The following is a 23,526-nucleotide window of genomic DNA, read 5'->3' as shown; positions in this document are numbered from 1 at the left end:
CTACATTGTTTGGGGGTATAGTTTTTCTTTAACAACATTACAACTGGGTAGACTTCTTAAAAGCTGACCAAAAGTTTCCGCTTATCAATTTTTAATCTATTCTAAAAAGTTTTTATTTTTCAGTGGTTTCCCTCTGGTTTTTCAGTTTAATGTTTTACAGCCTACTGTTTCTTGAAAAAATATGTGAAATAATGGAGCTACAAGACCTGGCCTCTTGATCATACCAATATTTTCTACACCCAGACCATCATGATCTTTTGAAACGCTCTGAAAACTTTCCTACTGAGCTGACCCCGCATTCCTCCATCCTACTTCCCACTCTTATTTCACATCCATTTGATTATCCTCAGGTTTATATGGTTCTTTTTTATATTGTTGTTTCTTTCTTTAACACTGAATGGACACTTAATGTCTACATATTTACATTTTGTACTGTTGAATCCTTTTGATAACGTGATATTTAAAAAGAAAAGTACAATGTAACAATTGCGATGTAAAAACAATTTTAAAAAAAATTGATAAGTTACAAAAGAAAATACAGGTATCAGACCTGTTATCCAAAATGCTCGGGACCCAGGGCTTTCCGGATAAGGGATCTTTTGGTAATTTGGATCTCCATACCTTAAGTCTACTAAAAAATCATTTAAACATCATTTAAACCCAATAGGATAATTTAGCCTCCAATAAGGATTTATTATATCTTAGTTGGGATCAAGTACAAGGTACTGTTTTATTATTACAGAGGAAAAAGGAAATCATTTTTATAATGGAGTCTATGGGAGATAGCCTTTCTGTAATTCAGATCATTCTGGATAATGGGTTTCCAGATCCCTTACCTGTATGAGAAATAAAATCAATCAAATCATTGCAGCTATAAACTGTATGTCAGTTACAACATTTAAATAAAATATAAATGTGTGCTATGTATCTGTTTCTGGCATTTGCTTTTTCCTCAGGTCTGATGTAAAAAAAAAATTGAAAAATTGTTAAATCCCGATAATCAGTTCTGTAACTCTATCACTGCTACTTGCCTTATTTAAATACAAGCAAAATTAAACATTACCATGTAAACTTTTTCCACAACTGCAGAACTGCAGACATTATTCTAAGGACACCTTAATGTATCCAAGATGACTGCTAATTGGTTGCTTTGGTTTATTGTACTGATACATCCTGCATCCCAGTCAGGTATATATATATATATATATATATATATATATATATATATATATATATATATATAATACATTCGTTCTAATACAGGACTCTTTCCTGTCAGCTATGCAAGCTGAGCTTTTATCAGGTCAGATTTTCTGTTTTATTTTTTTTGTTCTTTTGTCATAAAGATGCAAATAATTGTCGTATGGGCCAGGTTAACATTAATTAGACGTGAGAATCCCACAGAGCTTGCGTGCTGTTAAAAATGGAGGACAGAATCTGAGAGTGAGTTATGCCTCTTTGTCAAGCTGCACAGATACAGTCCACCCCCTTTGTCACTATAACGACACAATTAAAAAATTAGAAGACAACAGATGCTTAGCTTGACTTACTCCTACATGCTGCCAGTCAAACATCTTTTTTGTATGACCGTATCTAAATTTTTTAATACATTCATTACATTGTCTCACCCACCACAGAAAAACATTTTTGTATTTGAAAGAGAATCCAAACAATTATATCTGTTACTTGAAATTAAGGTATAAGGAAAGACTGACCCATCTAAACGGAGCAAGTTGTAGGTAATGTAGGTGTATCGTTATAACTATTTCTCTTTCTGTCGCTTACCTCTGCTGAAAAAAAAACAGAAAGGAAAAACTTGCAAAGGCTTTTTGTACTGAACATATTTGCTTAAGACACTAGGTTCATAGTTTGGGAATATTCAACTCCTGCAAGTTTTTGTTAAGCTCCTATGAAAAGACTCAGTAGCTGAGAATACCATTCTAATTACATGGAAGCACAGCTTACTTAAAAGATGAAAAGAGGCTTGTAGTCTCATAGCAAACCCTTACATTCATCAAATAAGGAGTCCTAATGATGGGGTGAGAGCCAGTGAATGCCTAAAACAAACTATAGAACAGCTAAAATAAAGCAGCCAGGGGCTTAAGATATATTAAATTACCATGATTAGGAATTTAGGCAAAGCCCAAGCCTGTTGGAGAGGCTGGGGAGCTGGGGAAGTGCTGCTATTCATTTCTGGGGAGAAGGTCGGAAGGTCATAGAGGTTCACAGGACCTACTCCCTTTCTTATGCTAACACATAAAGCAGACACTGAGGCTTACTGGCCTGGAAGATATAAATGATTTTGCAATAATCCTACTCCCTTGTTGGCAAGAGAGCCGCTCGGTAGCTAATTGCAGCACTGCCTGCCTATATTACAACTACAGCCATTATGGTCCTGGACTGACTATGTATTTTAGCTTTGGATAAAATTATGCGAGTCAGGTTGTGGTGTTTGGGTGTGGGAATGTTTGTAAAATGGAAAACTAGGTCCAATGACTTCTAAATTATTACTGAAGCCTTGATCACCTACTAAATTAGCTAAGAATGTTATTGTCTGCACTCAAGTTATTTGTCTAGCTCTGATTATTAAATATCATACACTCAAATATTTGTATGGCGCACTGACTGCTGTCCATCAGTGAAGAGAGACGTTAGTGGAGGCCAGAGCAGTTTGCCCATCTTGTGCCACAGCATTTGGCAGATGCCCTTTCTCCTTTCTTTCTTAAGGAGTGAAAATCTGTGACCCTTTAGCTACTGTCCTTTATGGGAGAAGAGGGATTTTTAGGTAAGAAAAAAGCATTGCCAGTGCCATAGTTTTGCAGCAATAATGACAAGAATATGAGAACCTCAAGTGCAGCTCATGTTCCACATATCAGGTACGCCCATGGAAACGTACTACTTTGTATATATGTGCCTAGTAGTTGTGCCCATATTTATATAACAATATATTCTGTGAAAAAAATGTTAGCAACAACAGGCAAATGTATAAATAACTACCAAACCTTAATCATTGTGCTTTTTGTGCCCTAGAACACCCAGACAACTTTTTAGTAAAGGTATAGACCTGCCACTGACATACCTACAATACTAAGCCCTAAACTGGTTCTTGGCCAGTTAGGCTACACATACTGGCCACGTATACCACATTGGCTATTGCAGACACTGATCTGATTTTAAAGCACTCACCCAACTGATCATTATTAGGTAATTGGCCCATTAATATAAAGATGTATTAATCCAATCCAGTTGAATTCTGACACAGATTCTCATATTTAAATATTTTGGTAAATCCATGCAGCCGCTGATTGTATTAAAAAGTATGTACATTTATCAGCAGGATATCAATTTTAAAGAAATTCAGAATCAGGGTTGTTTGGGCCAAAACACAACATGGGTCATAATGCTGTGCTTTGAAAAATCAGTGAAGAACAAATTGTCAGGGTGACGTTCAAGATAGGGGCAGGTAGGCAGTGGGAGGGGTGGATGCATACGTGCCTTCTCCTGCTCACTCCTCTTGAATGAAGCACTGCCTAATGCAGGCAGCGTTCCATTCACATCTCAGTCTGTAGGATTTTGTGTTCTGAAATGGAACGCAGAGGCTATTTGCACAAAGCCCTGTGTAGTTGGCAAACTGCTAAAAAAAAATGGTCACTTGCAAGCATTTTTTGCACTTTGCCCACTGTGTGGGGCATTGTACATGAGCCCTATGATGTTGGCCATTTTGATTAAAATGGACCACATTGTACAACCTGTGTAAACCCAGCTTGTTATGTTTGGGACAAAATACCTAGTGGTCATAAATGTACTGTTATTGTTACAGAGAATGTTTTATAGAGAAACTTTAAAGGTGAAGGGCAGGAGGGAGGGAAGTAGGCATCATTCAGAAAACCAAGTTAAGGAGTGGCAGAGGGCACATGGAAAGGACAGGGCTGGCCTGCTATGACCCTGATACAGCTATGAGCACCCGGTTTTTGATTGGTTCATAGGGCAACATTACCAGGGCAAATGCTTATTAAGCGAACACTGAGAGGGTGCTGCTGTGTGTTAATGTTAAATTGTAAATGTAGAAAATACATACCTATCATTTGGGTATATATTCCTTTAAGCATATAGGAAGTAATCCCAGGAATCAAAGCCAACATCAATGAACTTATTTTGTACCCAAATTCATTCCTTTGTATCTTCTTAGAATAATTCACTTTGTAGTAATCATAAAATGTATAGATGGCTGTTCTATGCTGTTATATTTTTATTTTCTGTGTGTTTTCTGGTAATAAGAGTGGGATTGGGATTCTTAATATGCATATGTGACATACATACACGTGGGAATAGTGTTCACAAGCACACAGCTATAGATAAGCACACTTACACACTCTTCCAGCGCACTACACTGCATGAATTCAATATTGTTTAAAAATACACACAAGTGGCAGAAAATATTTTATATGAAAATCTGCTCTCTTTACAGAGCTCCATCACAGAACATATGCAATAATAGATTCTATTCTGGGAATACTAAGCCCTTCCACTCATCACTGTACAAAACAGTCACCAGCTTTTTTGTCTGCGGCATTCACTCTTACAAATTAACTTACACCTTTTTCACAGAAAGGAGTTTATTATGCATACTTGCATATACACAGTAATTTCTAGATGCTTGCATGGACCAAGGAGATTCTGTCTGGTGCTGTGTGTAATGGGACCTATTCATCTCACTGACAAGCAGAAAATCAGCCAAGAATATATGAATTAAAAGGAGTCATCAACAAGGATCACGTGGCCTTACACCCACAATCATAAAGCAGCGGACAGACCAGCAGGACTGTGTCGCTAGAAGGGGTAGGAGGAAATGCAGTAATCCCTTAATCACTGCAGCTTTTAAGTGGATTGGACCTGTTTAGGATTTCTCCTTTTTCTCTTTGGTCCAGTATGTTCATTTTAATTTCTTAAATAAAAAGTGCCTTCTCCTAATTTATTCCCTTCGATTCAGATGTATGTCCACTGAACTTGATATCCTCATTTCTACATTCTAAATGCATACTGCCAAGGCTGCTTTAGAGACACCTAAACTATGCTTAAAACCCTACAAATCGCACACACAACAGGGGCCCAATGTGATTTAACAAGATAGTCAACCTGGGACAATGAGAATTTAAGCAAATATAAAACTAGAAGCTGAGATAGTAACTGCATAGAATCTAGGGAAAACAAATAACCAAAAACCTAGTTAAATATTAACAGAATTATTCCATTAGACAAATATAAAGGGAACATTAAAGATCAAGTTATAATGGCCCCTTACTATATTTCAGACTGAATTTTGTTACCGTCCTTTGAAGGTTTTGATGGTATCTGCGTACATTGATTATAGCCTACATAATGAGATGTAACAATAATAGATGGATATAGTTTTAAAAACATGAGACTTAGAATGAAAAGCATTGATGATATTTACACTGACATACACATTTTGTTCATTTCCCATATAAATATTGTAGATGGTGGCATAACAAAGGGGTATATACAAACCCCTGCTGTAAGCCCCCTGTATCTTTTATACAGAGCTACAAAAGAGATCAGACAGGGCTAGGGGGAAAGCTGTTCAAAGCATTTTGCATTGATCTTTCAGGAAATGAATGTATGTGTCTCTACCCATGATTCTTTAAACTTTTTATTTTGGGTTTTAAAGGGCCAGTGTACACCTTTGCTAAAATTAAACACTATAAATGGGACTTATGTTGAAATGACACTCTGCCTGTAGTTTTAATATTGCTATTTTTAGCCATTATAAAGTACTAATTTGAAAGCTGGGCTATTTTCACCCATTTTACCCACCCCTTCCTTTATAAGTAGGGCAGTTTGTTCAGATCTTCCTAACTATATTTAAACAAACACCTACTTTCTAGAAGCAGCAGCCTTTGAGCAGCTCATAATCAGGGATTTCTTGTGGGGCTGGTTTTATTGGCTCCTTGGAGGTTCTGTGGGGCAGGAAGTACAAAGTACTTAAGTGGTTCTTATTCTTGTTTGGTGTCAGAAATAACAGAAACCATGAATATTTCTTAATTAAAACAATAGGCAAACAGTATGCTCAGCACAAGCCCTGTTCATGCAGCTCATGTTGAAAATAGGTGTATACTGTCTCTTTAAAATAATGCTATGTTATAACATGAGGCATGTGCATGTTTTTTATTTTAAGAAGCCTTTAATTGCATCTATTGTACCTAAAATTGTTGAGTTTCTATAGCAGTGATCCCCAACCAGTGGTTCTTCAGAAACATGTTGCTCTCCAGCCCCTTGGATGTTCCTTCCAGAGGCCTCAGAGCAGGTGATTATTTTTGAATTCCTGGCTTGGAGGCAAGTTTTTGTTGTATAAAAACCAGTTGTACTGCCAAACAGAGCCTCATGTAGGCTGCCAGTCTACATAGGAGCTACCAAATAGCCAATCACAGCCCTTATTTGGCACCCTCATGAACATTTTTCACGCTTGTGTTGCTCCCCAACTAATTTTACATTAGAATGTGGCTCACGGGTAAAAAAGGTTGGGGATCCCTGTTCTATAGCCTCCCTAACCTCTTGGTTTTTCAATGAGGAATATAAAAGAAAGTGATAACCTCTTATTTCTACAGGAACGGCTATTGATGTGTTTTGACTTGACTGACCACACGGCGTGCGACATGTATTATTGGCTTCTGGTCTGATCATCCCACTTCATTATATACACAGTAACAAAGTGCTAATTATTGTCAGAATGGAACAGGAAAATAGTTATAAAAGTGAAGAAATGTTAAATACACATTTAACTATATGAATAGAATATTTATAAGAGTCTGAGGCCTAGCACAAAAGCACCTAAAGAGCTTTTTTATGTTCATTTATTTCTTACATAATTCAGGGTAGGACTGGAATAGAGAGATCTAACGGATCAAATTTTTTTACATGGCAACAAGCTATACCTACAGCTCTAATTTTTTAACATTAACACACCCCTGGCCTATATCAATATTAAATAGAGCTTCTATTGTAAATATTAGCAGCCTTTGCAAATGGCCAGCATTAGTTTCTTATAAACATTCCACCAAAAGCTCTGCTACATCTTGGGTTAACGGCTCACACTAGTAATCAAAGTGTTCACTGTCTGATTATATAGAGTGTCTGAGGCCTCAATATGAATACGTAATGAGTGAGACTTGATTATGACAACAATATGCAGTATCTATTTCTTTCTCACAGACTCCGATGCTGTTTAATGATTAGACCAGCTCATATATCTTATTATACTGGAGATTTTGGGCTTAGAAATCTGATAAAATCCATGAGCCCTCAAATGCTCAATTATAAGGACATCTTTGGAGAGTCCCTTTGCTGATCCATTAAAAGATACTGGCAACGGCAATAAATCAGCTCTTTTTTAAATTCGAGTAAAAGTAAACTTGCCTCTCTTCTTTTTACCCATACCAGTTCCATTCCCTTAATAGGGCAGTTCCATTCAATTGTTAAAAAAAAAATTTTTGAAAGCACGTAGAACACTGTTTTTAGAAGGCGTTAAGACATACACTTTAGGGCTCTTTCTTCTACTTTAGCATACCACACCCTAACCTCTCTGGTTCCGCCTTTTGGTAGTCTGGAAGAACCAGAGCTTGCAGGAACAGGAGAAGATTTCCAGGACAGTGCAGAAAGGGAGTGAGGTTTTTTTTTTATTTGTGTTTTTTTAAGGTGCCAGGCAGGTTTGGGGGCTTAGCCTCCCCTAGCCTTATTGAAAATCTGCCTATGGCAATTCTGAAGATAGCTCTTCTGCCTCATATTAGTCACCACTCCTTTAGTGAAATTGACTTTAACAAACACTAAGAGCTTGCCATAATATGTTAGGCAACATACCATTGTTAAATGTCTTCCCCAGGCAGGTGCTACTTTTTCAGAGAAAAATTCACTGTCCCAAGGAACTTTCTGTAGCAGCGCCACATACACATAGAAAAGGAGAAAATTCCCCATATTGGACCCCCCTTCCTTGAATAATTTTGGATACATGTTCAAAAGGAGTGGAGCCCAGACTGGCAATCTGTGGATTCTGGCAAATGTCAGATGGGCTGCTGTAAGATGCCATAGACATATTGAGCTGATGGGGGGCTTTGGACCTCTGTGTACTTGAAATGCCAGGGAAATGCAGAGCTGAGGGGTGAGGCTGCAGAGGGTGAGCGCAGGCGGAGGGTGCTAAGTACTTAAATACAGCCATGTCCTTCATCAAAACAGCACCAAGAATGTGCTGTAGTTTACACATTTGAGGAAATAGGTTCTATCAACACAACATGTAAAATATATTTTGTATCTACCAACACTGTCCTAGTAAACAGCAGTCAACATATAACGGCAGAAAAAGAGCATTTAAAGCTGTCAGGTTTAGCCTGGCTTGGTCTGAAAAATATCTTTCCCTAAGTGATCACGTCTGTATTATAAGAATAAATAAGCTGTTTCCAGTTGTGGAAATAATGGGCAACTTGGAGTAATCACAATAACTTTGTCTTGGCCCTGTTTCACCGTTTGTATGAGAGGAACAGGTGTACAAATCTATACCATGTGAGATTTCCATTAAATGGAAAATGCATTTAGAAAGGTCAAATTGTCCTTGAGATAAACAAACAATAATCCCTGCATTATGGGGTAATCCTCTTTCTAGAAGCAAGGGAAAGCATAAGGTTAATGGCAGAATGGTAGTTTTGTAACCCAGGAGAAATGTACACTACCAACATGCAACAAGTGTCCAGGACACCTGGTAATTTCCAGAGACTTGTCACTCGCAGGTATCCCAGATTTCTTTCTGCCTACAAATCTTTAGCTTCCCATTCCCCCAAAACAGAGTATTTATAACCTATACAAATACAGATTTTTCCTCAGAATTGGCCAACAGTGTTAGGCTGGTACACACTCAGTGTGGGAAATTTTGTGTGTGTCACTCTGTTCAAATCCTTCTGTTCTTCTCTTGTTTTAGATCTTGCTTGTCTGTAAATTTGCTATTTTTTACTAGGATTATTTGTTGAATTAACCTGCAGAGATGTTGTTTTTGTTGGGTTTTATGCAACATTATTGTATCCTTTTTATATCCTTTTTATCCTCCCAATTCTCTGTCTAAGTAAGTGCAAACATGTGGTCACATTTACAAATGGCAGAAGGGCAGCACACACTTGCAAATGTAGAAGATGCAAATGGTGCACTGCAGACCAGAGGCATTCCAGCACCTAGTGCTACCCCCCCCAGTAGGGCTGAGGGGGGCTGCATTTTTAATAGGCCATGTAATATGATATAATCTATCTGTTGGTTAGATATTCATTCTGAAGGTATAGTTTTCTTTTCTTGTATATTGTGTCTCTGTCCCCTGATACTTCCTAACTTGTGTGTTCTGCATGGCCTGCAAGCTAAGGACTGTTCACGGAGATACTCTTGTGCTTTCCACCTCCATCCCTCCTGTATGCAAACATGCGGTACTGCATACAGAGTGAGTGCAAAACTTTTTGCTCTATTCTGGGGGCCAAAAGAGGGTGCAATACACAAATTGCATTGGGCAAATGTTACATCATCCCCAGTTTCTAAAAATGAGCCCTATGTAGCTGTCTAAGCAAAAGGGAAAATTGTACCTTTATGAGTTTTCTTTCCATCTCTTCTCCAATATTTTTCTAAAAGCTTTTCACCAAGATGCTGGAAAGGGTGTGGTGCAGCTTTGTAAAGTTTTGAAGCACATCCTCCTTATGCAACCATAGGGAAGGGGCAAGGTCACAATGGGGTGTGCAAGACCCACCAGGGCTGCTGTCCCAGTGCCCCCCACCACAGCCCCCATACCAAGCGGCGTAACTTGGTCACGCCGGGGCCCCCTACAGAAAAATCTTTTGAGAAGGCCCGGTGTGATCAGTCCCTTCTCACCTGGCCCTGACCACGCCACAGGACTAAGGTTGCCAAACCACCCCTCCCCCTGAGCAAGCCAGCTCAGTCTGACCCTGGGAAAAGGGAAATTCCAGTGAGTTCTGACATGGCATTTGGAGATACAATTTTTCCTTTTCGTGTTACCATCTAAAAAATAATCCAGACAGTATGGTGTATAGTTTTTTTTCTATTTGTTTCTGGATTATACAGTGTCTGGGCATGTCACTACATGTCTATTCTTATAAAATTCATCTTCCTTCCGTTATCTTCCTTTAAAGGGAAGATTCACAGTAAAATGGAAAAATGTTCATCATCATTTTTCATCTTTTACTAATTACAATTTCAACAAAAGTGTCTCATTTCCAAAAATTCTATTTTAATTCACATTTTTTATTTTCTGATGTCAGAGATGGGAAGGTTGCAGGTTGGTATAAATCAGTCAGGTCAGGCCAGACTTAAGTCGGGTTAGGGTCAAGTTTAGGTTTACAACACTTTAATGGAATTACATATGATATAAATACAAAAATTAGATAAAAAGAGTGTTGGACTAGGATTCCAGTGGCCCACCAGAAATCCTTGGATCAGAGGCCTACTCTCCAAACTACTTTCTCCTCTATTCACTTTTTCCTTTCAATGACTTCTACTGTCATCTATTCTTTCCTCCATTTCTTATCTTTGTTATCATATAGAAATGGGGAATGGCCATGGTATAGGCAAATGATTGGGAGAGCATGAGGGCCCACTAGGAGTGTTCCTGGTGGGTCAGTCCAACACTGGATAAATGAAAATATATATATATGAAATGTCATATATAAGATGTAATAACCAGTCAGTTTCTCTGGCTTCCAGTTCCCAGCATATATCTTTTCTAGGAGCAGCAGATCAACAACATCTCCAAAAAGTAACCTATGGAATACACATAGAAATATTTTATAACCAACAAACAGTATTAAGACTACTTATCCAGTATCTTAAATGATTAATTAAATATGCAAAATCCTGGAAAAAGTGATCGGCAGATGGCCCACCCACATTAAACATGCCAGTACAGAACATTATCTATTGCCACTATTATTTCTCATTGCTGTCAGGCTGCCTTATACATGAACAGATATTACTGTCCCATATTGTCTGCCTGAAATGAAATACCGATATCTGTGGTACAAGTTTGTCTGCTGTGATCAACACTTGTCTAAAAAAATTAATATCTAACAACATCTATATGTATATCACCAGCTTAACATTCTCCGTGATAAGGAAAAGGATTAATTGGTTCCTGTGTTCCAAAGCAAGGATTTTTTTGGGAGTGAAATGGTAGCCTGAAGAAGGGACCATAGAGTCCAGAAAATTTGCTATCTAATATTTCTATATTGTGAGCCATTTAAAGTATCCCAGGGTCGGACTGGGCCGCCAGACCCGACCCTTGCTGCCCTCCCTCTGCCCGACCACTCCTCCTGATGCATTAAATTAAGCGCACTCAGGGGAGGACGTTGGGTGGGGAGCGCTGCGAGGGGGGTTAGAGGGGCCCCTGTGGGGGGGAGGGACTTAGGGGACGTGGCCAGTGGGGGCACCTGCAGGGCCCCTGGGGGGGCCCTTTACCCCCCAGTCCGACCCTGAAGTATCCTATTTATGCAACTATTTTTCTGTTATATACCTGAGTAGAAAAAGGTTTTTTTTTTTATTAATTGTACTTTGTGAGAATATGATACAGGTGTAGAACCTATTATCCAGAATTCTGTACTTATCTATCTTTCTGTACTTTGGATCTCCATGCCTTAAAGGGGATGTTCACCTTTGAGTTAACATTTAGTATGATCTTTGCCTTCTTCTTCAAACTATTTCCAGTTTTTAAATATAGACACTGACCCTGACAGCCAAAAACGATTGCTCAGTGTGGCTACAATTGTATTGTTATTGTTACTTTTTATAACTTTTTTTTTATTCAGTCCCTCTCCTATTTATAAATCAGTCTCTCGTTCAAGCCACTCCCTAGTTGCTAAGGTAATTTGGACCCCAGAAACCAGATAGAACTCCAAACTGGATAGTTGCTTAACAATTATTGAAATAATTAAAAAAGTACAAATAAATAAAAAATGAAGACCAATTGTATATTACTTTCTATAACATGCCAAGAGTTAAATTAAAGGTGAACCACTCCTTTAAGTACAAATTAAAATAAACCCAATAGAATTGTTTTGCCTTCGATAAAGATTAATTATATCTTAGTGGTACAGTTTTATTTTTATATTACAGAGAAAAGGGAAATTATTTGATTTATATGGAGTCTATGGGAGATGGTTTTTCTGTAATTCAGGACGTTCTGGATAAGGGGTTCCTGGATAATGGAAACTAGCAGGATCCAACAACAGAATGTACCCAATTAGAACACCTGTAATCTTATAGAAGCCTGCATCATGAAGAATGCTGGACTGTGTCTCCTAATGCCTGCCAAGGAAAATAACATCAAGTGCCCACTCTTATAACAATTAAATGTAGACAGTGCTAAATATAATAGGTGTCATATGGACTTATGATGGAAATAAAAAAGGACTAATGGCAATGCTGTTCCTGCTAAAAGGCAAGGAAGGAGTCAAGTGGCAGTGTGTGGCAGCTTACCAAGGGTGGCAAAGCTACCTCTATTAAGAGCCAGGGCCTGGTGGCAATTGCAACTCTTGCAGCCTTTGTAGATACACTACATGTAGAAGTGAAAATGTAATCCAAATAATTAAAGTGACCAATGTAAAAGTGCCTCTAGTGAGCATGATGCCTTAGAAAAAAATAACACTAGGGCTCATACCATAGGGGCTGAGCAGTAACAGTGCAGTTTCCCATATCAGTCATACCAGTTGATTAATTTTGATCAGTCTTCCATTAGCAAAGAATCAATTTGGTTGTTATGGGGAGTGGCAATGGTGCCACTTACCACCAGTGTTAGTATATCAGTCCTAGTGCCCCTTGTTGGATGGTTTTAAAACAAAATAGTCCGGGGTTATGATTGTTTAATATATAATCTTGTTCATATGCTGCATTGGCTACTTGTCTATGTCTGATTACACTGACAGTACCATTTCAGGGTCTCTACATTTGGCCACTTTTCAGTGGGAGTATACCAAAAATGCCAATGGGGAAGTGCACTGGTTAAAAAGCAGCATATGTTCATCATACCATTTATCTTTGTACATATAATTAATAGTATGCTACAACCATGTGATTAGCTCCTGGTTCCAAGGATTCCAATGTCTGTATGGCTACAACAGGGCAGCTCATGATTAGAACCTTCTACCCATATTTAAGCCAGGTCTTGCCATGTTGCAGTCCATACCCTGCATGATTCTCTGTATTACAGCACAGTTACAGTGTCAGTATAGTCATTGATCTGCGATCACAGTTGTACATTATGGGCTAATTATGCACAATTATAATATCTTGAGAGCAAAAGGTTAAAGCTTAAAAGCATAGTAATATTTAAATAAAATAATGGCACAGTGAACTATTCTGGACAATAGCAAAAGACATCGTGTGTAAGAAAAATAAAGCATGAGGAAGACGCTTTTCATCAGTTCAAACATACATTTGAAAGAACAATGAGTTGCACTGGAACATTCGCCTCCAATAGGGAAAGGGCAGGTTGTATCATGTAATACAGCAATATTTAAATATAGCTTAGGGGTTAGCAGGTCAAACAGAGCTGGTCTTGCACTAAAAAGAAAATGACTTCCAGCATTACTCCCTTTTAACGGATTTGTATTAGTGGGGGCACTAAAAAGGGCAGGTACATTAATAACCAGTACAGGTTTTTGAAAGACTTGTGCCATTTGTGCCAGGGCCGAAAAACGTGACATTACTTGGGTGTCCCATAGTTATACGATATATAATATAAATTGAGTATAAATTAGTGAGTAAGATATTGTCTGGGCTGCAAGCTTCATTGATATATCACAGAACCAGAGTCCTCTAGTTCATTGATATAACTATTATTTTCATACCCCCTAATATACAACGCACTTGGTACTTTATAAACAGAGATATATATAACATATGCCGCTTATTAATTTGCTTTGTTCCCGTTAAATAAACGTGTTTATATTATTTTGTTTTTTGTTCATTTTTTGCATTCCAGCTCCCCTTGTACTATTTTAACACTACGTTTCCCTGCCCCAAGGTACTGTGCACAGGTATCGGCGATCCAGGTGGTACAACTGACCCTTCGGATATTGCTGAGTTAATCCCTATTTGAGTATCTGCACTCTGGTGATGCACCTAGGCAGTGCGATTTTATACACCCATTGGCTTTGAGGTTGCAAAGTGATTCATTTAAGTACCTGGGACAGGGCATTTACTCTGCTTGTGATACAAACTAGCAATACAAGGATGTCCCTCCCCCCATGCATTCTGTTCCTCTGTTTTATTAATAGCGATATTGGCATTGAAATGAAAATATTTAAATGAAATATCTTATGAGCCACGATTTAAAAAACGCAATTCTTTTGTATCCGTTTGTCAATATGTGGAGACTTCTGGCCAAAATTGTCTCTTCTACCTCTAAGCAAAATATACCATTATGTACGATGAACAAGCTGCCAGCCCAAGTGCAGTAAGATTTCCGCCCAACCCAGCAGAACTGCCAGTACCAAGGGCTTACTACAGCATTCAGTGTACAAAGCAGACTCCCTGTTTTTGTTCTCCTGACCCCCTGAAAGCACCCTTATACCCAATGAATCCACCCACTGGGGAGTGTAGCAACATGTCTCAGGCTGGGATTAGTGCCACAGTAAGGGTTTCGCCTTCACAGTGTCCTGCAAACACCTCTCTTATTCTAGTGAACAACTTTTAACTGTTCCCAGGATTTCTATTGCCTGTGGATTAGTAAGAGGAGCGAGTGAGTGTGAGGGACCCAATGCAAACATTCTAAGAGTCTTCCAGTCAATTTAGCAAGACATAACACAGGAAACAGACATGTATGAAAATAATTTCCCGCAGGAATTGGTACACTTGGAATAAGTTGTTTGTGCGGTACTTGTACTTGTTGTGCGGTACGCATTTCTGTATAAGAACACACCAATAAATACTGTTGTGTGATCATTTATTAGAAACAATGCAGTAAATAATCGACTGACATGTGTAAGACCAGTACAGAGTACACAGAATAATAGTGTGTGAAGTCATGGTAATAGGGAAGTCACCAAAGTGCCAGATAGATATGTGAGAGGTACCGGGCACTTTTACTGCATCTTCCCAGAGCCGATGTTCGAACAAAAACTACGAACTTTTGCCACTGGGGTGAATTTGTTGTGGGCTATACGGAAATGAACGAATAGATTTTAATTAAAAAACTACAAGTGCGACAGACTGTGGGCGACAAGAAATATAAAAGGCAAGGCGACAATTCCAAGGCAACAATCCTTGTTGACTGCGACTGCAGCATAAATGTGTTGTTTTTGCTCTAGAATAGGGCATTGATTGCACCGCTAAATAACCCTCTTGTATTTAAAAGCCGGTTTGTTTAACAATCGATTAAAATGGTATTTTACATTTGGCTGGCAGAGAATGTTAAGGGACAGGGCATTCTGCTCACATAATAAGTGCCAAGTACTTTATATAAATGCATGGAGTGTTTATTCACCTTGAGCTGCTGGGAAGGGCAGTGTACTCCAAGCAGAGAGGAACCAGCCGGCAGGTGCGCTGGGCAAAAACAATGTGTTAATGGGAGGCTCGGCCGAGGGACTCACATCTCTTTGTTCCTTCTTACAGGCCAGACCCACTCACTCAGCCAAGGGTCTTCTAGCTTTAAAGAATTCTTGTTAATTGCGAAGGAATTTACACAAACCCCTTCTTCTCCCATTCACTGGGATATTCAAAGAATATGCGTCCCACAAGGATTGTGCCTCTTTCCTATTTGTCAGGTCGTGATGGCTGCATAGTTTGTATGGGGTGCACTAATCCTGGGCATATAGGACAAATATGGGTGCAACATCCCATGCATTCTGTCCTGGCATATCTAATGAAATGCTGTGAAATAAAACTTTGTGGCATAACCTCTTTAAAAGGACATATGTTTTATAAAGAGATTTCAAATCTCCTGAAGGAAGCTGTTATGTAAGCGACACACTAGGATTAATATATCTAAGCTTGTATTTGTGTATGAAAATAATGTATATCGTTTGGTAAAATGTAGTTTGGGAAACATTTTTTTGCATGGGGAAGTGCAATTAAATGGTTAATGTCACCTTTCTCTCCCTAATCAGTATTTCTGCCATGCTTTATAGCTAGGATTATACCTATCTCCGAAACGGAGCGTCCACATAACAACAGTCTGCAGGATTCCGAGCTCATAATTAGTTTGATCCATTAGTAAATGGAAGGCAAAAGAAACAACCTCAAAGAAAATTTGTGTGGAATTTAATATAATAAGTCGTTATTATTATTATTATGGATATTATTATAATTATTATTGCTGTTATTATTGACATTTGTTAAAAATATAAAACGAGAGATTTGGGATATAAACTATGGTATTTAAGTCTTGATCTCGATCTTGCAAAAAAAATGTAAATCACCATCTTTATTTCCATAACCAAAATACCTTGTTTTCAAATAAGTAGCAATGAATTTTCATGGGTGATGCTGCATCTTGGTGACAATTATGGAATCCTTTAGTCAGAACATCTTCAAGGTCATGCGTTCTGTACATTACTTCACCCCATTTACATGGTTGTTGGTTAACTACAACTCTTGGCAGTCCATAAGAAACAACGGTAAACTAAATCCCTTAAACTGAGTGTAACCAGTGATCCTATAAAAGCAAAACTGTCTTTTAAAGGACAATGAAAGGTTAATATAAATTAAAAGTAAGTCTAAAGGCATTCTTTTTAAGTACTTACTGCATATCTAAATTCCCAGATCCCTGCTTGCTTCTCTGAGATATGGTGCTGGCAGCCTACAGCAGTGTGAAGCCTACAGTGACATCACTGAAATCTCTCTCCCCTTCCAGAAGGTGCCAGCGGCAGCCTTCCTATTCTCTGAGCATATGTGTAACTTGATCCTGTCTGCTGTTCTGAGCTACACATGCCCACCAGCCAATCAGAAGCGGATCTGGCAGAGGGGAGGGGGGGAGGGAATGAAACACATGTGCAGTATGAAGCAAAGAGGGAAAGGAAGGGAGAATACCTTTTTAGAGATGGCTGCCTGTTCTAGAAAATGTGAAGTAAGTGTGACTGAGTAAATATTTGATTAGGTGAGCCAAAAGTGTGGCGTTTTTACTAAACAATAGGAGGACTATTGGGCAGTATGCTTTTTACATTTTGACTTGCATTCTCCTTTAATGCCACATGGGAAAGGGTCCTTGGAGCCTTTGCTAAATGTGTGTGGGGATGGGGCAGGGGGAATTGTCCATTGCAAAAAGTAGAGGTGTGTGGGTTCGGGAAGTTTCATATTTTGTAACAAATATATATATATATTTCCGATAAGTAAGGTATGTCTCAAAGTACCCTCGCACAGAGTTAAGTTCTCTAACTAACGTTCAGTTCTCTAGTTACATTAGCTTTATTTAGCTATTTAACTACTGGGGAATGCACGGCGTACGGTTTATTTACATTATCTACATTCACATTGGGAAGAGTAGCCCGAATGTAGTGTAGGAGCTGCCATGTAGTGTGTGTGTTTGTTTGTATTTGTTTCTGTATGTGTGTGTGTAAGTATGAGTGAGTGTGTGTGTACGTACGAGAGTGAGTGTGTGTGTATGAGAGTGAGTGTGTGTGTATGTATGAGAGTGAGTGTGTATGTATGTGAGTGTGTATGTATGTATGTATGAGAGTGTGTGTGTGTGTGTGTATGTATGTGAGTGTGTATGTATGTATGTATGAGAGTGTGTGTGTATGTATGTGAGTGAGTGTGTATGTATGTGAGTGAGTGTGTGTGTGTATGTATGAGAGTGAGTGTGTATGTATGTGAGTGAGTGTGTATGTATGTATGTATGAGAGTGTGTGTGTATGTATGTGAGTGTGTATGTATGTATATATGAGAGTGTGTGTGTGTGTGTATGTATGTATGTGAGTGTGTATGTATGTATGTATGAGAGTGAGTGTGTGCGTGTGTATGAGTGTGTATGTATGGCAGTGAGTGTGTGTGTGTAAGTATGACAGTGAGTGTGTGTGTGTGAGTATGTGTATGTATGTATGAGAGTGAGTGTGTGTGTGTGTGTGTATGTACGACAGTGTGTGTGTGTGAGTATGTGTATGTATGTATGTATGAGAGTGAGTGTGTGTATGTATGGCAGTGTGTGTGTGTGAGTATGTGTATGTATGTATGGCAGTGAGTGTGTGTGTGAGTATGTGTATGTATGTATGAGAGTGAGTGTGTATGTATGACAGTGAGTGTGTGTGTGAGTATGTGTATGTATGTATGAGAGTGAGTGTGTATGTATGTCAGTGAGTGTGTGTGTGAGTATGTGTATGTATTTATGTATGTATGAGAGTGTGTATGTATGACAGTGAGTGTGTGTGTGAGTATGTGTATGTATGTATGAGAGTGAGTGTGTATGTATGACAGTGAGTGTGTGTGTGAGTATGTGCATGTATGTATGAGAGTGAGTGTGTGTGTGGGAGGGGGGGGGGAGGCGGAGGGTATAAAATCAGTATCAGGCTCTGAGCCATGAAGGAGCTGTGTGCATTATGTGGGTGCTAGTCCGAGGCACCCATGCCTACAGAGGAACAATAATGCCACCTCACTGCCAGCGCTAGAAGGCTTCCATGCACCCCTCCCCTGCATGTAGTAGCAGCCATGCATTGTGCCTTCCCCAAGCAGTTTAACGCCATTCTATACCTAAATGCCAGCTGTGCCAGTGACTGGCAGCAAGCAGCACCGAGCAAACACACCTTACTGTGGGCTTGGCATTACAGCTGTGCATCAGGTCTGGTAAAGTAATATTGACATTCACATGTCCCATTGCCTCCTATTCTAACCATGTCATCAGCGGGCACACTGGGGCACGGCAGGCTCCTATCTGTACAGAAATACCTACATATATACAGTTACATGTGCCTGTGTTGTTCTGCGTCTCCAACCAAATGCTGTATAATAGCAGCTCCTCCCTCGGTGAGTGCCCGCTGCCATATAACACCTGGCACTGAGTAATCCTAGGTCACTGCGGTGCTTCTGCCTGTCTTTGAGCTTGCACATCATGCCTGTGCGACAGTACCCATCAGCTGCTACAAAATGGCTGCTGTCTGCAAAATGGTAAAGGAGCGAGTGAATATCCATGTGTGAGAGAACCCAGACCCTTCGCTCTCTCTGATACATTTCATGGCTGGATAGATCGATACCTTGCTCTGTCTGATTGAAAACCAATAATACACGCTAATTGGCCTTTTTTCCTATTATTACGTGACACGTGACCGTTATGAGGCGCAGGAGAACTGGGGACCTTCCCCCGGCACACGGAACCCAACTACCGACTCGTAACATCTCTCCCGCCTCACTAAGCGACTGCGACTTACACTTAATTAATTGCTGTTTGGCAAAGACAGGGATAGGTGCAGTTCACCTGTCGGCCCAGTGGTGACAGCAAAGAGCTCCGAGGGGTGGGGGGAGCAGAAAAGGGCGATACCTTCTCAGAGGCTTGTGGTTCCTTCCGTTTGCGCAATAGAAAGATTGCAATAAATATCTATGGTCGATAATGTGTTAATTAATCTGCAGTTTCATGAAACCAGTAATAAATAACAAAATGTTCCTTAATACTGTGACTTCTTTTTCTAACGCTACAATATTTTGGCACTGTACAGGGTATTACACTTTAGTAGCATAGTTTGTTGCCAGAGAGAGAGAGAAAATGAGGGCTAGACGAGCCTTAGGTATTAAAGGCATAGTTTTAAGGTATTTGACAGAGCAGGGTACAGAGAGAATATAATTCCAAGCACGTTATGTTATACCGTAGTTACAACATTTAAATGGTTTTAAAGTTGTTTGCATATGTCGGCTCTGGCTCCTATAGCCTGCCAGGCCCTAGAGCCCTACCTCCTGGTGTCATGGAGGCACCAATATGCAGCAGACGTGTAACCTCATATCTTTCATTTCACTTTGAGGCCCAATTCGCTTTGTATCTGATTGGAATCAGGCAGTCAGTGCACCTCTGGCAGTGCCGGGCCGAGCCACCCAAAAAAAGAAGTTGAAAGCAGAGATATGTGCCCCCTCACCGTTGCACCCTAGGCACATGCCTCTTCTGCCTACCCCTAGTTCCGGCCCTAACACCCAGAGCAAATTTCATCCAAAATATGCATTCCTGGCCAAGATCCACTCTGTTTGCTTGCTCACAGGTGGATTCCAGTCAACAATGCACAATGATTTTAAGGGTGCCCTGTTGAGAAATCTGCAGCAATGCCACCCCAACTAATCTCTCCGCAATTAACTTGATATAATTGGAGGGGGGCTGCATCACCAGTACAGAGAACATTGCAGTTTTCTGAACTTGTCAGGTTCACCTTAGTCCATCACAAATTGGGCTTTTATTTTTACTCCAATTACCTAATTCTCACAGTAGAAATTGGGTGCCCCATGCAATAAGTTTTACCTATGGAGGATTATCCATGTAAGAAATTCTTGCTTAGTATGCAGAGCAAAGGGCACATTGGGGTGCAGCTGGCATCCACACCAAGTGGGAGAGTTGAAGGGTATAATTATTGTGATGCAGTTGGCAACCCCCCATCCCATTAGTGAGTAGATTTCTGTTAAAATGAGCAAGTAGGTGGTACCCACACCTTGTTACTGGGTAACCAGAGGTGCTCTATGAATTGGTGTGCCCCATGAATGATCCTGTGACATTGACCATCTGCTATTCAGCAGTGGCCTTAATTGCACAGCACCAATTACCATCCTATAGACCAAATAAGTAAGGGCAACTGAATACTAGTATATACTAGGGAGCAGGGCTTGCTAAATTCATCTGATGGAGGGGGGGGCTCCCTCATTTAGCTAAGACTTCCTGCCCACAAATACGCAGTCATATTGCCACAAAGTGTTTCTGTCATTGCACAACATGGCAAACTGCTTTTGTAGCAGGACCATGAGGAATGTGAGACGTTGCTAGGCAACACGCTATGCAAAACTAGAGTGAGGGGGGCTGCACTTTCTGAGCCGGCATCACCAGGCAATAATCTGCATATTCATATGCACAAACTGCTCCTCAGCGCCAGGGCACTTGCTGCCTCCTGTTAGAGAAAGTTAATACTCCAGTTCCATGCACACTAGGCAATATATGACAATAACAGCACTTTACTCACTCTTGGCAAAAGTGTATTTAAATAGGACTGGGTGTGTATGCTGCACCCCTGATCTCATACTGATCAAAGGCAAAGCACACCTTAATCTATGAGACCTAGTCAGTGCCATAGGGAATGTTGTCACACCTCATCACACTAAAAGGGTTAAGGGGACCCTATATACTCTAGCTCTATGCTGGAATCCTCTAGATACAATCATATTATTGCTAAAGTCAATTCAATTTAATGGAGGCATACACTACTTTAATTTTGCCATTTAAAAAGTAGCACCAATAAACAAGTGCCTTTTTATGCATTTCAAAGTGAAACAAGTTCATTACAAATAAATGATAAACTGTGTATAAAACAATCATTTTGGTAATTCAACATATATGTGGTTCAGTGTCATGCAGGGTTCACTACAGAAGAACTATATAACATCATTACAAATTTTATTTTATATGTATCAGGCACCCCTTCCACTCTGGGGCTGGGTTTAGCTCCAATGCTGTTACCCATTTTAAGCAATCAACACTGCTAGAAATCTGCACCTAAGTAAATGCTTTCCCATTAACCAATTCATTTTGGTTGAAAGTTTTCCGTATACCAGTGCTCTGGGACAGCTGTTTGAATATGAATTGTGTGGCTCTCCTTATTGTCATGTGATCCCAGAGAGTGCTTGATAAAGGCAAACACAAGATTATGGGCATGTGAAATTCTATGGAATGCACATGAACTCTCAGCCTGCCCTTAGTTTTGCCATTCAAGCCAAGCTAAGTAGATGCTACTGGGCCCAATTTTAGCCCCCCCCTCCAAATGTCAGTTAGTTGACCTCAAACTATTCCACCAAATATATTAAAATTGCTAATTAATTATGGCACATCTGGGCCCTCTACACTCCCGCCTGAAGCCAAGAGACAAATAGCTTTGAACAATCTACTGCAAATTAAAAAAATGAGAAGCATATGTCCGAGTGGCTGCTATGGTTTACTGCAGTAGTGCAACCTTGCTTAGTGTTCCTAAATGACTTTTATATAATAAAACATAACAAATAAAGTTTGGTCCCATCTCACAACCAGGGGTCATCAGAGAAAAGCAACCATCGAAAGCCAGTTATTTGTGCTCTAACACACCATGATAATATGAATAATGCAGTATATTTATTTTCTTACCTGAGATCAGTTCCATAGCCCATCAGCAATTCAGCAGGGGACCCAAGCAGAGTAGTCACAGGTGCCAGACCCGTTGCTAAGGATTATGGCTAACTTGGTAATGTATAAATGGAGGCAAAAAGAAGCAACTAATGATGAGATGCCATCCTGACACCACCGAATTTGGCTACAGGTTTACTACGTTTACTACAGTGATTATGTATGTAGGCTTGGGTGGCTGGAGTGGGTATGCTAAGCAAGTAGGTTGTTAGGTTTGTGTCCAGACAGCTAGACAGTACCATGTACAGAAGGAAGAATAAAAAACAATTGTTAAAGGCAAACAAAAGGGATGGCTGCAAAGGATTCCTGGGCAAAGACTCCAAACTTGGACTTGAACTTGAGTTGTGTGCCTGTGACACTGCAGAATAGACGTCTGCCCATTAAATCATGTCAGATCACGGTCAGGGTTGCTATAGAGAGGAAGGGACTGGCAAGGAATTATAAATGGGCATAGAAACTCGGAGACAGCTCATTATGCTAGTAAACATTGTAACTGCAGCATCAAACAGACAAAGAGTCAAACAGAAAAAAAATAACCATTATACGTACTAATGTGACAAAGGAGCGTTTATAGGAGTTGCTTTCATGCAGTTCACGGTAGGACAGTGTTAACACTTTGATGGCCCCTGCAAATCCTGGGACTTGCAGAAGGTCAGTCTCCTGGGGGCTGTTGTCATGACTAATGTTTTGGTTTGGAAGGCAGGGGCTGTCTGGGTTTAGGGGTTCCCCTTCTGTAGTTCAGTGGCAGGCTGCTGAGATTTCCCACAGTCTGGAGGCCAGACAGGATTCTCTTCACGTCCCCCAGTCTGCTCAGCAAATGCTGCTGCTATTCAGCACTTAATTAAACGCTAATGGCAGCTGGGGATGAGGTCACCCGAGACAGCCTTTCTCACACATTTTTCATGCAAATCTGCTAAACTCAAAACAAATTTGAATAAAACGCCCTTTGTGTTTCCACTGTATGGACTGTCTTGTGTTTTCCCAAGGCCATTATTCCTTTTTCAACAGACTAAAAACTTTAGTTTGCAACCACAGAACGGCCCTTGATTGTTACAACCCAACCTCTTCCCCCAAAGGGAGGAAAATATTGGCTAATCCTGAAACATTTCAATTCAGCTATTTCCCAACACAGGCGGGCTCGTTTTCTGCAAAGG

General features: G+C 39.9%; 1 long non-coding RNA gene across 2 annotated transcripts in view; it reads right to left on the bottom strand.

Annotated features, from left to right (window-relative positions):
* LOC116409778 overlaps positions 1 to 22,715 on the bottom strand; it is a 60,118-nt gene extending 37,403 nt beyond the window's left edge. The window contains exon 1 of one of the 2 annotated variants that reach the window (XR_004222055.1): positions 22,334 to 22,715. This is a non-coding gene — a long non-coding RNA (uncharacterized LOC116409778). The remainder of the gene's footprint in view (positions 1 to 22,333) is intronic. The other variant, XR_004222054.1, reaches the window with a different exon arrangement.
* Between the last annotated feature and the right edge of the window lie 811 nt (positions 22,716 to 23,526).

This window comes from Xenopus tropicalis, chromosome 3 (assembly GCF_000004195.4).
Source record: "Xenopus tropicalis strain Nigerian chromosome 3, UCB_Xtro_10.0, whole genome shotgun sequence".
Taxonomy (NCBI): Eukaryota; Metazoa; Chordata; class Amphibia; order Anura; family Pipidae; genus Xenopus; species Xenopus tropicalis.
The sequence above is the reverse complement of the archived record's forward strand: the minus strand, read 5'-3'. Positions and strand labels throughout refer to the sequence as shown.